At 44.1% G+C, this 18,228-nt stretch overlaps 1 non-coding gene and 1 pseudogene across 1 annotated transcript; both read left to right on the forward strand.

The window, feature by feature from the left end:
* Positions 1-2,192: 2,192 nt before the first annotated feature.
* LOC120962189 (small nucleolar RNA Z103) lies at positions 2,193-2,292 on the forward strand. Its single transcript, XR_005753037.1, has one exon. It is a non-coding gene; the product is annotated as a small nucleolar RNA Z103 (small nucleolar RNA).
* Positions 2,293-5,227: 2,935 nt separating this feature from the next.
* LOC120962190 (small nucleolar RNA Z103) lies at positions 5,228-5,321 on the forward strand (annotated as a pseudogene).
* Positions 5,322-18,228: the final 12,907 nt, after the last annotated feature.

The raw sequence follows: 18,228 nt of genomic DNA on the forward strand, positions 1-18,228 counted from the left end.
TAGTATGGCTTGAGCATCTCGAGAAATACTCATATCAATCACTGCTCAACAAACATTTTTGTTGTTAACCTTGTTGAATGTTTTGTTTGTGATTTCTGAAAACTTGGTACGCAAGAGCTAACAAATGTTTCTACTCTGTTTTTTTGTAGTGTCTTCACCTGTTTACTGATATGGATCACAGGGGTCTTGCTAATTTATGTCGTGGATCCATGGCGACGGAGGCACGCAGCGGCGAATCCTAAGCCGCATCAGGTCGAGAGCCGTGCCCCTGCTGCTCACCCCAACATGCGGCTCTGCTCTCCCTTTGTGTCTGGTGGACATAATCGACCCCGGCATCGGTAAGCTCATTTGTTCCCCTTCGCCCTGTCCCTCTCATGCCCACTTCTGTTGAAGAAAGAACGAGTCGCCATTGTTGATCTTCATAACCTTACAGGGTTCTCTACTGAATGATTCTTCCAGAACAATGAAACCCATGTCCAGACCTACCCATCTCCATCTGGATGGTTTTTCATTCTTTGCCGTCGGGTATGCAACAATGGTTAATCGAACTCTTCTATTTCATGATATCGACTCTTGAAACCAGTGAGTTATTACTCTGTAAATGAGCACTGTCATGATGTGAATTTTCAGGATGGATTACAATGAGACGACGCCAAACATCAGTGGTGCATACAACAAGCAAAGTGGGAGGATGCCATCTCTTGCAGTACTAAGGTAAAAAATCACCTCAACACAAATGTCCGCCGTCGTCATCTCCCGGATACTCTGACCTGGGTAGACGGGCAACAGGGGAGAGCCCACGGCCGCCTAACTTGTATTAGCCGCCGCGGCGGTTCCACTTTCTGGGTTCAACTGAGATTAGCGAGTTGGGGAGCGAGCTCCTACAGGTCTATAGCGATCCCAGTTGATCTAGATTGGCATCCAATCTTTACTTTGAATGTGTGCTTTGCTCTGCATATCTATGTCTGCCAAATTTTCTATATGTCAAGTTAGCTTCGAATTGTTGAGTTATGTAGTTGATTGACATCCCAGTGAAGATAAACCTTAGGTCCAAAGTCGATTGATGATTGGTTTTAGCATCAAACCATCTTGTCCCGCAGTTTTGACAAGCTGGTCGCTTGGGGCTAAAAACCTTGTTTAGCTTCGTCGGCGATGACCATATTAGCTATGAGGTCCGAGCGACTCCATCAATATGATTACTGAATCCTTTCTTCTCCTTTGGTTTCTACTTTGCATCCAAGTGTATTGTCGTCCTGTTGAGTAGCTTTGTCTGGTATCAGCTTAAGTAGCCGGGTCCCCATGAAGAACAAATTGCACTACCAAAGATGAATGGTCTACTAGTTATAGCTTCAAGCCATTTTTAGTCTTTTATTTCCACTTGCGGCTTGTGGTTAAAACTAGTTTACTTTGAAGTTCATCTGTGATGGCCCATAGATATGAGATGAGCATTCGAGACAAGTTTTCTATTTCAGCTTAGGTCACCCTCATTTGCTTTGCAAGGTGCAATATAAAACCTGTGTCTGAAGAATTTCAGTTGTTCCGGTTGGACTGCCCCAAGTTGTCTCGCGAAATAGCCTAGCTTCTTTTCTTGTTAGGTGGACTTACGCTCTTCTATTTTCTCTTGAAGCTTTGAACCATAAGTAATTAGACCTATCAGCCAGTGTGCAAAATATATATGTTTCGCCACACTACATGAGGCTATTTTTCAGCCGCTTTCTTGCATAGACTGCCTGTTGTGTTCTACCAAATTTGACAGTAACATTTGTGAACTTGATGAAAAGCTGATTGTAGCATTGGTGCGATCCCTGTGAACCAGTATTCGTGAAATCTTTACTCCTTGCACCAAAATGTGAAATTTCTTGTGGCAGCAGCATTGCTCATCACTCATCTATGCAATGCTAGAAACGTGTTCATCGTCAGATTTGTGTATTATCTCAAGCATGTCCAGACTTTCCAGCTATACACTGTCTATGTAATGGATGTCCTAGTGAAGATATAATTCAGGTCCGAAGATGGTTGATGACTGGATTTATCTTCAAGCCATCTGTCCTACAATTTGAGAGTTGATGGCTTCGGGCAAATCCATTGTTTTAGAATCGCTGGTGATGGCCATACGAGCTATTAGATCTGAGGGACATCATCAATATGATTACAGGATCCTTCCTTCTACTTGGTTTCTGAGATTGTGTTAGATGGAAGTGAGGATCCTTTTTCAAGCTGATCGACTATAATTATATTGTGCTCAAATGTAATCCTTTATCGGAGGATTCCAAGCCAGAAATTTTGATCCATCTTTGTTATCTTTGCCACCTTGATTTTTTATTTTGTTTTGTTTTCAGTACTCAGAAACTGAAGGAGTGTGTGGTCTTGAATGCTTGGAATGTAACTTCTACATTCTTTTCTTGCGATTGTCTATATACTGTTGTCCTCTGAACATCTGTGCAATTGTTTTCGTAAGCTTGGTGCGTGAACTTTAGAAGTCTACATAGACCAACCTTTGCTCGTTCTACTAAATATCTTTACTAGTATCAGTTAGTTTGCTGTGAGAGATGAATAGCTGGATTTTCTATGTCTGCTGTTGATGCACTCTCTTGTTGTTTCTATATGTCTCAGATTCTATGGTCGAGAAGCTCGGCGTCGACTAGAGTGGAGCTCTGCATCCTCATCTCTACAAGTAGTACAGAACCACAATGGTTGGGCCGTCGAGCAGTGTTTTTGCTGGGTGTACCTTTGGCGACCATGTTGTGGAGACAACACCGTTCGGCATGAGTTTGGTTGTCAGCGAAGCTGCTCTGCCTTTGTCATCGCTCACTCCTGCCCAGCGCCTCGGGTGGCCGCTTCTTCATCCACTCTGCCATAGGTAAGCCACTTTGGTTCCTCTACACGTCCATCGATCCATGGTAGTGGTTTGTCATTGGTTGAGTTCTGCGACCATAGAAGTTTCACACTGCACACTGATTACCGCAACACATGGAACTGAGTTAATGCTCAGTAGTTTACACTTGGCACCTGAACCACTAATCATGGATAAAGTGTTTAGGTAGTTGATTGCTCTCTGTGATGAATTTGATGCAGTGGAGTATGCGTTCTGTATGTTCGCTCTCTTGGAAATGAGTGGTGCATAGTGTTTATCAACCCTGAAACTTTCTTGTGTATATGTTGTCTTTTTTGGGTTGTGTTCTTAGAGAGAGACCTGACATGGCGGTTTTCATTGAATATGAAAGGGAGGAAAACCACCCTGGAAGTCGCAGGCTTTGGGAGGGAAGTCCTACACATTTTCTTGGTTCAGGTCAGTCCTTATCTCCCCCCCCCCCCCCTCTCTCTATTGCTCTGAGATGGTCTGGCCACCGTGCCGTTGATTTAGTGTTTGGATCTATTATTTAATTGCATCTCTGGTAGTTTCAAACACCATGCTGTATAGCTCTTCAAAAAAAAAAATTTGTTGCCTAACTAAGCAGTTCAATGAACTCTGCATTGCTGGAAGTCCAGGCATCTAACTCTAATTTGTGATGGATGTGACGTCTACCTGTCTAGTTAATTTGTGATGCCAACGAAACGAGCTAGGCTACTAATCCTAGCTTGACAACAAGGTTTTTTCGATGTTGCTTGCTTGGACGAGCGAGTCCAAATAGTGGCACTGTGAAGCGCCAACACTTGGGTGTCCGTGACCATACGTTCTTATTTGCACTAGCTCAGCGGCCCGGGTATCTTGGTTCCCTCTCTCCTTTTTGGGTTTGAGCAAAGCATTCCCTTTTTTCTGTCGTCACTTTGTAGTATAAGCCAACGCTTGTTAATCTGAGGTGTGCTAAGAAACTAAAAGCTTATAATCTTGCTTTTTTTATTGTCAATTGTTGCCTACGGTTAAGTTAAGGAATTGCCACTTCTATGGCAGCTATACATTCCCTGGTTTTCTTAGTGTCACGTTGCCAACATATATAAAATGCTTCTGCTTAAGACAAGAGATTTTTCAGATGATCATTGCTTGAGCATATTTACTTGTAGCACTTCTGTTTTAATTTTTGATCTGACCCAATGCACTTCGGTTTTTGTACATAAATAAAATCGGATTGTTTGCTTATTATCAGATCATTCTCACTTATTAGATGTGGAGCAGATTACATGTGAGTTAGATGCATACAGATTCACAAAAATTATGCCTAATAATGCTTAAAGCGAATTAGATACATGTGTTTGTCAAATAATGCCATTGACTATGCCTGCAGTTATTTTGTTAAAATGGTTTATTTACCCAAATACTAGTTACTCTTCTTCTTTGTTGTGAAACCAAACCACCATCCGTCTTGGGTTTCCTTTGCTTTAATGCTATCTTTCTGCTTTAAGGAGGCTTTGTATATGCATCTATCTATGTGTCTCTGCCGCCATCTATGGTAGACGGGCAACGGAGCCACGGCCGACCAACTTGTATTAGCGGCCGTTGCGGTTCCACTGATATCAGCGAGTTGGGGAGTGAGCTCCCTCCGGTCTGTATTGATCCCGGAACGATCTAGATTGGGATCCGATCTTTACTTCGAATGCATGTTTTTGTTGTTGCTTTGCTGCGCATAGCCACATTTGCCAAAATTTCTACATGTCGAGTTGGCCATGAATTCTTCAGTTATGTAGTTGCTTGACGTCCCGGTGAAGATAAACTTTAGGTCCAAAGACGATCGATAACTGGTTTTAGCCTCAAGCCATCTTGTCTTGCAGTTTTGACAAGCTGATGGCTTGGGGCTAAAAACATTGTTTAGCTTCGTCCGTGATGGCCATATTAGCTATGAGATCTGAGGGACTCTATCAATATGATTACCGAATCATTTCTTCTCCTTTGGTTTCTACTTTGCATCCGAGTGTATTATTGTCCTGTTGAGTAGCTTTGCCCGTGGTATCGGCTCAAGTAGCAGTGTCCCCATGAAGATCAAATTGCAACGGTCGACTAGTTTTAGCTTCAAGTCATTTTAGTCTTTTATTTGCACTTGTGGATATTGTGGATATCTATATTGTATTCTCTCAGGCATGTCCAGAATTTTCAGTTATACACTGTACGTAATTGATGTCCTAGTGAAGATAAAACTCAGGTCCGAAGATTGTTGATGACTGGTTTAAGCTTCAAGCTATCCCTTCAATTCTGAGAGTTGATGGCTTGGGGCTAAAGGCATTTTTTAGAATCGCCTGTGATATCCGAGGGACATCATCAGTATGATTACAGGATCCTTCTTTCTCCCTGCTAATTGAGATTGCGTTCTCCAGCTGATCGACTATAATTATACTGTGCTCAAATGTAATCCTTTATCAGAGGATTCCAAGCCAGAAATCTGGTCGACTATAATTATATTGCGTTCTCCTTGCCACCTTGTTTTTTTAACTTTTTTTTGTTTCCAGTACTCGGAAACTGAATGGATTCGAGGATCATTTCTTACTAATACTGTGCGCAAATGGAATCCTTTGTCAGAGGATTACAAACCAGAGAACTGATGCACCTTGCTGGTTGACTTTCTAGTCTCCTTTTTGATCACTAGCTATAGAACATTTAGTTTGTGAAGTTTGTCTGGTCACCGATTCTTGAACTTGTTGCATGTGTATTTGAAGCTCCGATTTGGAAGTTCTGTTCCTATGGCCGTCTGGTTACGTGCCATGGAATGGACGGAGGATGGTGGGCGACCACAATGGATCCGGTTGAATACGCCATGCCGGTCTAGAGAAGTCCTTGGAAGTGGACGGTGGACCTATAGGCTGAAGGCAGGGGGATCCGCTGGATGTATCTCAGCCATCAACAGGCACAGGCAGGCCACTGGATGGACCGAGAGGGGTCTGTAGAGATCCCAATATTATGGCTCAAGTGTCTGCGCGGAATGGTGATACATGTTGAAATACAAGAAGAAGACTCAGGCAAGCGAATCTTGAAGATTGCAGATTGGCATTTTCGTGTTTATATTTACTTTTCTTTCCCATTGGGTTGGGTGTCCTAATGGTAAACATTTACCATTAGAAAAACGAACTGGAGCAAGCAGAGGATTGTTTGTTTGGCTGGCAGTTTCTTACAATCAATCAAATACGGATGGATGCTAGTTTCAGTGTCGAAACTGGAGGTTTGAGCCTGTCCTATTGTTGGGTTCAGATTCTTTTTCTCTCTTTTGGTATTACTACTGTTTGCATGAAGATAAATGATCTGTGGTGTGTTTTAATTATGCGAGAGTTACTAGTTTTGAACCTTGATGACAGTTGGGTTTGACCATGTGTAGCAAGGTGTCCCTATTGGATGAAGGCAGGGGGAGTTCATTGGGCATATGTCAGCAATCTACATTTGCCATTGGATGGACCGAGGCGTCTGTAGAGATATCCCAATCTTATGGCTCAAAGTGTCTGCGCGGAATGGTGATACATATTGAAATACAAGAAGACCCAGGCGGGCGAATGTTGAAGATTACGGATTGGCATTTTTGTGTTAATTTTTACTTCTCTCTCCCGTCGGGTCAGGTTGTAAATTTTGGATTGTACATTGTGCAGCGGGGATGGAGTTTGCATTGTATTTTTAGTCAATGTCAAGAGATTGGATTGGTTGGTTGAATGAATGTGTTTTTGTTTTTTGTTGGCTCAAATGGCAGCAATTCTCCATGAGTGATTTACCCAATATATATATATATATATATATATATATATATATATATATATATATATAATAATAATAATAACTGGTGCAAGAAAAGATATCTAGTATGTTGATGTGGAAAGCAGCTGGTTGCTTGTTTTCAAATTTACATGCCATTAGAAAAAGGAACGGGAGCTGGCAGTTGTCGACAGTCAAACATGGATGATGCTAGTTTCAGTGTCGAAACTGGAGGTTTTACCTTATCTTGTGTTGGATTCGGATTGGGGTTCACATCCCTTTCTCTCTTTTGATATTATTACTCTTATTTGCTTGAAGATTATGTGACAAGGAAGTTGAAGAGAATTGCTAGTCTTGAATATATTTTGATGATGGCTCAGCTCGACCATGTGGTCAGTAATTAGCAGCTTGGTAGGTTCTCATCATTCTAGTTTGTAAGACATTTTGGCCTACGTAGGGTTATATACTACCGCCTACGTCCAAATTTGTAAGACATTTTTTTAGGTCAAATTTGTAACACATTTTGGCCTACCGAAACAGCCTATAATTTGAAACAGAAGAATACAAAAAGGCCATCCATTTTCTTTCGCCTCTGTTCTTTTCTCTAATCTATTCTACGTACTACTGTTAGTATATAATAATAAAATCTACAGTACTAGCTAGGCAAGATCAGTTGTTCTTTTCAGGATTTGGAAGCAAAAATTTGTTTAGGAGAGACAACAGGTGAGATATGCGAGTGACTGACGTCATCCATTCACATTATATATAGAAGAAATAAACGGAAACCAGCAACGGAATTGTTGAGGAGGAAACGAGCAACAGATCTTCCTATACAGCAGAGGTCCTCTCGTATCCCGATCCCCTTTAATTGCTGCGCTCCTCCTCTTCCTCCCCCATTAGTTACTCCTTCCCTCTTTTTTCATCTGTTGGTTGCCATCCATCATCAAGGGCGTGGGTTGCGCCACCTCATCGATCCGCGGCACCACGGCCTCCTCCTCCTCCTTCTTCTTCTATCTAAGGCGTCCATGGCTATATGTACTAGAAACAGTGATCCATCCGCGTGCGGGGTGCGCGTGTGTGACTTAGGACTTAGGGACTTGGGCGAGGACGTCGGCGGCGAGGAAGAAGGAGCATGGTCATCACGTTGACGACGCATATGAGGAGCCCCGGCCGCCGGTAGTGAGATGCGTATGAAGAGCCGGCGCCGGGCGTCGACGGCGGCGAGGAAGCAGGAGCCCCAAGTCCTAATTAAGTCGTCCATGTCATCGTGCGGACGAAGAGACGCTGACGGGCGGCGGGTGCGTAGTCCCGCGCTAGCGAGGAGCTTATGAAGAGCGCGCTAGCGGCGGGTGGGATTATTACATATGTTTTTTTTATGAAAGTGGCTATGACCTCTATTACTAGATTATTGAAAACTTCCTTTCATATCTTTGAAAAGAAATGTGTTGTTTATAATGTTTTCACAAGATAGCAATTTTAGTTTCCGTAATATTTTTATTGGACAGAGCAAGTGATTCTCAGAGTAATCATATCCTATGGGGCCTTAGCACGACGACTTTCCAACTGTCTACTACAATAAGTTGTGCCCGACTCCGGCTCTGGAGGGGTGATGACGGCGGCGCGCCTTCGGCTCACTTCAGTGCTTGTAGTCGTCGCTGGGTGGTCTACGGATCTGAATGTAATTTTATTTCTGGTGTTCGTTGTACTGCCGTGATTGAAGATGAATAGATCGGAAGCTCTTTTTTCGCAAAAAAAAAAAAAGAATATTGTAGCATACGGACTGAAGATAGGCTGATTGAATTGGTGCGATGAAATACTAATTCGAACACTCATCTACACTTCTACTGCTACCCTTACTCCAGTTCAGATTAATGACAGTAAAACAGAACCTACTTCGTCGATTGTAGAGTTTCAACTCTCAACACATGCTGCAACAAAGTGCGATAAGAAGCACCAAAATAAACCGAAATCTTCCGCATCCTACCAGGAGACGATCCATCAATCAGCCCCTGCTGGTCACCGCCGTCGTTGTCATCAGTCGTTTCCTCTTCCAGCTCATCATCGTTGTCATCACGCATCAACTCGGTATCTGTGGTGATTGTGAGCACGGTAGATGACTTGGGCACAAAGCTGAAAAAACTGCTCTTAGGCAGCCCATCTCAGAGCGAGGAGTTTGTGATCGCGTCCAATGACGAGAGCTGGTAATGCCCCTTCCAGCACGAGAAAACAACAGAACATCCGAACCTGGACAACTCTGAGACATTGAAGAATAAGGGTGGCCTTCTGAAGATGTATGAGTACTGCGGGAGGTGTGCACCTGCTGACCAGCCTCCCATTCAATGAGTCCCACTTACAGGTGGTTGTGGAGCCCTACAACATGGCCAATCCGCGGCCAACGGTGAGTTGCTAGCGCTCATTGTTCTAGGTATGAACCGGGACCAATGGTCCTCGCTCCTGGCCCACAGCCATTGGTCCCGGTTCGTGCCTAGAACCGGGACAGAAGGGTAGCCTATAGACCTGGTTCGAGCCACGAACTGGGACCAATGAGGTGGCTATATATACCCCCTCGCCGGCGAGCAGAACACTCCACACTGCTTTGTTTTTTATGGCCGGCGATGGGAGAGCTTTGTGGTGCTCTAGCTCACCTCCTATGCACATGAGGCGTTCGACGAAATGCCCGAGCCACTAGTTAAGCTCTCTCCTCTCGAAACTCGACCTCCGAGCTCCATTTTTCCCGAGATTTGTCTAGGTTTAGCGGTCCGTCATGTCCCGTCCCCGTCTTCTCCGCCGTTGATCGCCCGCGCCGATCTCGTCGCCGACACCACCGTGGTGAGCCTCTTTTTCTTATCTTCTTTCTGAAAGAAAAAATATTCTTACTTTAGATAGATACTTGTCTAATTTTCTTACTTTTATTATTGCTTGTTATTATATAGTGCGATGGTTTTGGTATCCGCCCCCGTCGGCCCTCGTCCTGTCTATGATTCGGATGTGGTATATATTATCTTTTTATAACTATTTGGTTCATTTATTGTTTATGACAATTATGCCGACCATTTGACATAGATTTTATTTATGTTGGAGGTAGTTGAACCGGAAATTCCAACCGACCCTATTGTCGAGAAATTAAATTTAGTTGAAGAAGAAAACAATTACTTGAAGGAAAAAATAAAAAAATTGAGGAGGAGAAGATGATATTGGAGTTGGATGTTGCGGATGTCGTCGATAATCAGATCAAGATGGATGCAATGCGGTTGAAGATTAGAAAGATTAGAAAATATGCCATTCATACCGAGGCTTGGTATCATTATGCTGTTGGATCAATTGTTACCTTGGTTGTGATTATGATCGCATTTGTTGTTGCATTGAAAGGTTTTACATAGTTTCAATGTATGGTTTAACTAGATGCTCTGGAGAGCTATATGTTGTTCAATGAGAACTATGTATGTACTTTATTTTTAATGTGATGACGAACTTCTATTAATTTGGTCACTTATCTATCCATGTGAATCTGTAATGGTTTTGGCACACATAATTATATATAATGCACGTAGATGAACCGGCAATGGATGTACGGTGACAGACACACCTCCGAGTACATTAAGGGCCTGCATAATTTTCTTGAAGTGGCTGAGGCAAACAAGCAGAATGGTTTTATGTGTTGTCCATGCCTTAATTGTGGGAATACGAAGTCTGACTCTGACCAGAAAATCCTTCACACCCAGCTGCTTTATAAGGGTTTCATGCCACACTATAATGTTTGGACGAAGTATGGAGAAATATGGGTTATGATGGAAGACAACAAAGAAGAAGAGGACGATGACAACTATGTGTCCCCTGAATACGGTGATGCTGCAATGGGGGAAGCTGCTGAAGATCAAGAGGAACCAGACGATGTGCCCGATGATGATGAGTTTTCGTCCGAAACCTTGATACTTCGAAAGAGATTGTCCATTTTGTACACGAAGTGCATCCAGTTTTTCCCTAACCCTCTCAACTTTTTACCACATGCTATGTGGGTGAAATGATGATACCATGCCAACTTTCAACCTTTTGAGAGTTCATTTGTAGTGTTTTTCAATTTCAGGGTCATTTAGCTCAAAAAATCAGTAAATGCATGAAAAATAACAAATGAAATCAGAAAGGGTTGAAAATTGATGATGCGGCTTTGAATGGTGCATTTTGAACACACAGAAAGTCTGGAGTTCAAATAAGTTCAAAAAAAATGAAATCCCTTTGTAACATATGAGTTTCCGTATGCAACCCTAATACTTCGAAAGATATTATCTGTTTTGTGCATGAAGTGCATCTAGTTTTTGCCGTAACCCTCTCAACTTTTTTGCACATGCTATGTGGGTGAAATGATGATACCATGCCAACTTTCAACCTTTTCAGAGTTCATTTGAAATGCTTTTGAATTTCAGGGTCTTATAGCTAAAAAAATCAGTAAATGCATGGAAAATAACAAATGAAGTCAGAAAGGGTTGAAAATTGATGATGTGGCTTTGAATGGTGCATTTTGAACACACAAAAAGTCTGGAGTTGAAATAAGTTCAAAAAATGAAATCCCTTTGTAACAGATGAGTTTCCGTATGAAACCCTGATACTTCGAAAGAGATTGTCTGTTTTCTACACGAAGTGCATCTAGTTTTTGTCGTAATCCTCTCAACTTTTTTGCACATGCTATGTGGGTGAAATGATGATACCATGCCAACTTTCAACCTTTTCAGAGTTCATTATCATAAAATAATTATCAAAATATTTTCTGTTCAAAACATGAAAAGCAAAAAGAATTTTAGAAAAGAACTTTTTTTGTTAGAAACTTTAATAGCAAAAATAATTATCATAAAATAAAATAAATAAGTAGAAACAAAATAAAATAAATAAGTAGAAACAAAAAAACTTTAATAAATAAGTAGAAACAAAATAAAATAAAATAAAGTTTAATAAAATAAGTAAGTAGAAACAAAATAAAATAATATAAACTTTAATAAAATATATAAGGAGAAACAAAATAAATAAAATAAAATAAACTTTAATAAAATAAAATAAAATAAACTAAACTTTAATAAAATAAATAAAATTTATGGAACTAATATTATTAAAGTATTTTCTGTTCAAAACATTATAAGCAAAAAGAATTTTCATCAAATAAATAAAATAGCAAGAGTGAGTATTTTGTTGTAAGTAGAAACAAAATAAAATAAATAAAGAAAAAAAGAAAACAAAAAAACTGGGAAAAATATAAAAAATGCCACCTACTGGGACACCACGGTCTGAATACGACTAGAAACCTATCCATGGGCCAGGATTCAGGCCCGCAGAAGGCCCAGCAGGCCCACAGGCATAGCGGTGTGAGATTAGGCCCATAGGCCTGCAGTTCTGAGGAGTTCAATGGAGATGGCGGGGCATCGCTTATAAACAGGTGTGGTCGCTCCTCAGCTAGCGAGGTGGGACTAAACATCCCACCGCACCGCGGCTTTGGCAGGCGCAGGACATTGGACCCGGCTGGTGCCACGAACCGGGACCAATGCATACCTTTGGTCCTGGTTCGTGGCACAAACCGGGACCAACGCCCCCCTTTAGTCCCGGTTGGTGCCACCAACCGGGACCAAAGGCCTCTGCTTCCCGCCCTTTGGGCTGCTGAAAAGAGACCTTTGGTCCCGGTTGGTGGCACCAACCGGGACTAAAGGGGAGCATTGGTCTCGGTTGCTGCCATGAACCGGGACTAAAACCTTTGTTATATAAGCCAGCACTTGTGAAAAATTCGTTTCAGTTCTTCGATCCCTCCGACGACGCCGCCAGGCTGCCCGAGCTCGCCCCGTCGACGCCGTCGCCGCCCTCTGCCCCGTCGACGCCGCCGCCCCTGCCCCGACCACGCCGCCGTCGGCCCGCCCCGACCATGCCGCCGTTGCCCCGCCCCGACCACGCCGCCGCCGCCCCGCCCCGACCACGCCGCTGCCGCCCCTGCCCTGACCACTCCGCGCGCCCTCGTCGTGCCTCTGCCTCGCCATGCCTCTGCCTCGCCCTGCCTGGCCCGATCGACCACGCCGCCGTCGCCCCTGCCACGACCACGCCGCCGTCGCCGCCCTCTACACCGACGCCGTGCCTCTGCCCCTGCCCCGACCACGCCGCACCTCTCCTTGGTCAGGCCGGCGCCGCCCCCTTCCCCTGTCCTCTCCCTGGTTTTTTTACATATATATGATGTTTTATTTCCAGATTATATGTATATCTGTGAGTATATGTATGTGTGTATATCTGATTATATGTCCTTTTTTCTAGATTTTTTGTTCATATATATGATGATTTGTTTTTTGCATTTTTATAAAAATGTATATATGTATGTATGTTCTCTGTGTATATATGTTCATGTATGCAAAAGATAGATTTTTAGAAAAGTTTTATCTATGTATGTCCTCTGATTTAGTGCATTTTAGGTTAGTTTCATTTTTAGAAAAGTTATATATATTTAGGAAGAAGGAAGAGAAGGAAGGAAGAAGAAGAAAAAGTTTTATAAATTCAAAAGTTAAATTTTTAGAAAAACTTTTATATATCTAGCTAGGAAGAAGGAAGAAGGAAGAAAAATAAAAACTTTTATATATGCAAATGTTACATTTTTAGAAAAGTTTTATGTAGGAAGAAGGAAGAAGGAAGAAGAAGAAAAAGAAGACTAGAGGAAAAAGGAAAACTAGAAGAGGAAGAAAGAGAAGAAGAAGGAGAAGAAGAGGAGAGGAAGAAGAGGAGAAAAAAATAAGAAGAGGAAAAAAGAAGAAAAAAAAGATTCTATTTTTTCTTCTCCTCCTCTATTCATTTCTTCTTCTCCTCTTTTTCTTCTTCTTTTTCTTCTTCGATCTCCTCCTCTATTCCTTTCTTCTTCTCTTCTTTTTTTTTCTTCTTCTTCCTCTTCTTATTTTTTATCGGGTATGTCGTTGTCGATATACCCCCTCCCCGATAACTTCGACATGAGGGGGGAGTCGATATACCCCCTCCCCGATAACTTCGACATGAGGGGGGTCGAGGGTCGCCGCGGGTTCGAGGGGCGAGGGTCGGGAACTAGGGTAGAGGTCACCAAGGGTTGAGGGTCGTCGAGGGTTCGAGGGGTCGAGGGTCGTCAAGGAGCCGAGGGTTCGAGGGTCGTCGAGGGGTCGAGGGTCGACGATCGCCGAGCGGTCTAGGGTCAAGGGTCTAGGGTCGAGGGTTCGAGGGTCGTCGAGGGGCCGAGGGTTCGAGGGTCGTCCAGGGTTTAGGGTCGAGAGGTTGCCTAGTGTCAAAGTATTGAAGAAATCCATGGCTTCATCATTAGTCGGAAGTAACCAGGGCATGATGGTACGAAGTTGTCCAAAGTTATTTTGGAAGGGAGTCCCGGATGGGATAATTCGTTTTTTGGTACGAATTTCAGCAAAGGCCTTCCAAATAGCGATATTCGGAAGGCTCTTGCTGAACTTTGTACCAAGAAGCGAATTATCCTATCTGGGACTCCGTTCCAAAATAACTTTGGAGAGCTTCGTACCATCATGCGCCTGTTACTTTCACCTAATGATGAAGACATGGTTTTGTTGAATCCTTTGACACTAGACAATTTTCTGCACATCCAGAATGGCGCCATTTTGTTAAATCCCTTGTTGGTCCGGACGTCGGACAATCATGAGAGAGGCGGTCCGGCCCAAACTCTAGAAGCGCTGCCGAGGCCACCCAAATTTACCATGTTAAAAGAGCGTTGTCGTCGAGGCCACCCCGAACCCTTGAAGCGTTGCCGAGGCCACCCCAAACCCTAGAGAAGCGTCGAGGCCACTAATATGATTCCTTATTCTAAATACCTAGCTAGGTCTACGGTTGCCACTAATATATCCATCTGTCATGTTTGTATAATAATTGCCATGTTGTAATATTTGCAGAAACTATGGAGCACGGCCGAGACGAGGAAGCAGAACAGGTGTTGGGGGACATAATCGCAGCCGGAGCTGATGTCTTATCGTATCTCAATGACACCGATGGTCTGGAAGGACAGGGTGAAGAAGCAGGCTACGGTGATCGAACAATGGAGGAGGAAGGACATGATTATGATGGCTCCGGTGACCGAATCCTGGTGGAAGAAGGACACCGTGATGACGGCTCCGGTGACCGAACAGAGTCCGGCCAGGTATATATATTAATTAAGCCTGTGCTGACTAGCTAATTGATGCATTCATTGTTTTATTATGTACACATATTAACTCTCGTCTTTCTTCTTTTTTCTAGCCCTCCGGATCGAGCACAACTTCGGTAAAGAAACGAGGCCCGAAGAAAAAGTTGTGCTCGGATGAAAGGTTCACGATCACAGCAATCGCGCGCGATGGCCAACCGATTGAACCCATCTGGACCAAGGAAGCATTTTCTGCTCAGTGCGGGGTTATTGTTAGGGACAAGATCCCGATCAGCATCCACCAATGGTTTAAGCCTAAGAAGGAAGACCCTGAGGTGTCTTATGTCAACGATATGCAGAAAGATGATGTTTGGACCACGCTGAAGGCAAATTTCACCCTACCGCCAGAGGAGGATCCGGAGAAGCCAGTTAAAGAGCAATTGATCAAGTCTCATGCGCTTAAGAAGATGGCGGATCTATTCAGGAGGTGGAAGAATGAGCTGAAAACAACGTTTGTCGACAAAGAAAAGACACCAGAATTCACCGGCTGGTATGAGAAGATCAGAGATCACTGGGACGCATTTGTGGCCCACAAGACATTGGACAAGAGTAAGAAGTTGTCAGCGACAAACAAGATAAAAGCTGCGAAGAAGGAGCATCACCATCGCACGGGGTCAGGTGGCTACCTCAAAGCCCGGCCATTGTGGGCCATGGCTGAGAATGACCTGCTTGATAAAGGGGTCGAACCAGAGACATTGAACTGGTCAGACCGTTGCTGGACTTGGTTCTCCGGGGTTGGCGGGACCTTGGACCCTGTATCAGGGAAGTGCGTTTGGACGAACGAGCAACTGCGAATACCCGTCATGAAGCTTCAGGACTATATTGCCGCAGCGCAGCAAGGGACGTTCGTTCCAGACAGAGAGAACGATAAGCTCACAATGGCACTCGGGAATCCTGAGCACCCTGGACGGACACGATGACGCCAGGCTCCGTTCCATGGAGGGCTGGGTTTCCGGACGCAGGCGGTTACAAATGCCAGGAGAGGAGGAGGAAAGTGGAGCATAACAAAACGCAGAAGCTGCACGCAAGGGTACAAGCGCTAGAGGAACGAGAAGCAGTTCACAGCAAGCGACCTGCCGAAGCTACCCCACCATCTCAACGGAGAAGCAGCGTGGCTTCCACCGAGCTGCTTCAGCTGGAGCCTGTCTTCACGGCTCCTGCTAGCTAACCCGTGGATGCTATCACGGAGTCTCAACATTGCCACCTTATGACGCAATGGCAGAACTTCAAAGTCAAGGCGGCTGTCGGCTCTGTTTGACCTCCTGAACCCGGCGCAACTTTTCATTGTCGTCCAATTCCAGAAGGATATGCTAGGGTGACGGTGGACGAAATAACGGAGGGATTTGAGGACCTCGAGCTTGACCACCCTACCGTTGAAGGGGAGACTCGGCTGGGTTCTGCTCTGAAGACTCCATGCCTATGGTGGAAGGAGCTCATCAACCTTCCGAACTGGACGCCTCCGCCTCCTCCTCATCCTCCGGCGAGTCAGGGCACTCCGCCTCCTCCTCCGCCTCCTCCTACGGCAAGTGATCAGGGCACTCAGCCTCCTTCTCCGGCATGTGGCGGCACTCCGCCTCCTTCTCCGGCTGCACTGGCGCGCCCGAGCAGCCAGCCTCCTCCTTCTCCGCCTCGTCAGCAAGGGCGGAAGAGACCCGCCGCCGATCCAGCTGCTCCGGCGCGTCGTAGTCCTTCTCCTCCGCCTCGTAAGCAAGGAAAGAAGACAGCTGCAGCCGCTCCGTCTGCTCCGGCGTCTAGCAGTACAGCCTGAGGCGGGAGGCAATACAGATTCGGTCCATCTCTCAAGCCTCTAGAGAAGTTACCATACGAGAGGAGCGTGGAGGAAAACGCGAAGATCGTGGAAGCCGAAGTGAGGGACTTCTTTGAAGGGGTGAAAGCAAAGAAACATCCACCTCCGGAGGAGAAGATAGATCCGGTGAAAGCAAAGCGCACTATCGATGCCCTGAAGAAACCACCAAAGTCTCCACCAAAAAACAACTATGAGCGCATTACTGAAAAGGTATATATCGAAGCGGAGCGGTCGGGAAGTACTATCAGTGATCGAAGGTTAGCAGAACGACGAGCTGGGAAAAAAATTGCCCAGCTCGGCGAACAAGCGAATCAATCGTGCCCCCCGCTCAAGGTGTCTAGTGATATCGTCGCTAATCATCCGAAGATTGTGCGCAATACCAATCTTGGAGATTACCTGCCCGACGATGTACATTATGATTTCTTGGAGGTGGACGAACACAAATACCATTACGGAAAGCCTCTCGTCAATGATGAAAAAACTCTAAGAACGATGATGTGAAGATTCCATGATTGGGTTATGAAAACCTGCAGAGAGTCTGGGGGACGGATACTTTGACACTGAGAGTTAAAGAGGAGCACGACCTCGTTGGAATTGATCTGTTATCTATTCCATTTGAGGAGTTCTTCCAGTTTTTCAATCAAAAGGCCCTCGATAAATTAATGGTCACTTGCTACTGTCTGTAAGTACTACTTCTGTCATTAAGTCTCTATATATAGCTCAGCTCTTTCAGTGCACGTATTTATAATTATCCTCACTATATTATGCAGATTGAAGATCGTCGAATGTAGAAAAGCAAAAATCTATGATATTGGGTTCATTAACACAAATCTCATAGATGAATTTTCGGTTAAATTTCAAGCCAAAGAAACCGAGGCCATCTTGCTCAAATCGTTGGTAATAAATCAAAACAAAGATAAAATACTCTTTCCTTACAACTTCGAGTGAGTGTTACTGTCTTGTGCATATTCGGTTTCCCTTATTACTCTTGGTTATATATAGTAATGTAATTGATGAGTTATGCATGCGTGCGCAGCTTCCACTATATTCTCCTGGAGATTAAGCTTGAGCAGGGACTAGTAACCGTCTTAGACTCGAGACGAAAAGATCCTGAGACCTATGCGGACATGACTAAAATTCTCAAGAAGTAAGTTCAATCGATCATTATCGCACCATATTGGCAACTTTTTGTTCATTTCCTGATATCAAGTGATTGTTTTCTTTGTCTCGCAGGGTTTGGAAAGTATTCACCGCACAAGCTCCAGGACTGCCGGGGGAGCTGCAATTTACATACCCGAAAGTAAGCACTACTAGCTAGCTAGTTCCGTGCATCTCCCGTTGATTCTAGCTACTTTCATCAATGCCATTTATAATGCTTCATTTTCAGTTTGATTGACCTCTATTTCTCGTAAAGTGCTTGTGGCAGGAACAAGGGAATGATTACTGTGGATACTACGTCTGCGAGTTCATCTACAACGCGACGACCAAGAATAAGCGGGGCTACTCTAAAAGACAATATGATGTGCGTAAGAAATAATATTCACAATTTCTTTTTATTACACCATCATTTCTGTTGAGTTTCATTCATATATATGTATTAACCCCCTTCTTCAAATTAGAGGTGGCAGATGCGGAATG

This window comes from Aegilops tauschii, chromosome 3 (genome assembly GCF_002575655.3).
Source record: "Aegilops tauschii subsp. strangulata cultivar AL8/78 chromosome 3, Aet v6.0, whole genome shotgun sequence".
Taxonomy (NCBI): Eukaryota; Viridiplantae; Streptophyta; class Magnoliopsida; order Poales; family Poaceae; genus Aegilops; species Aegilops tauschii.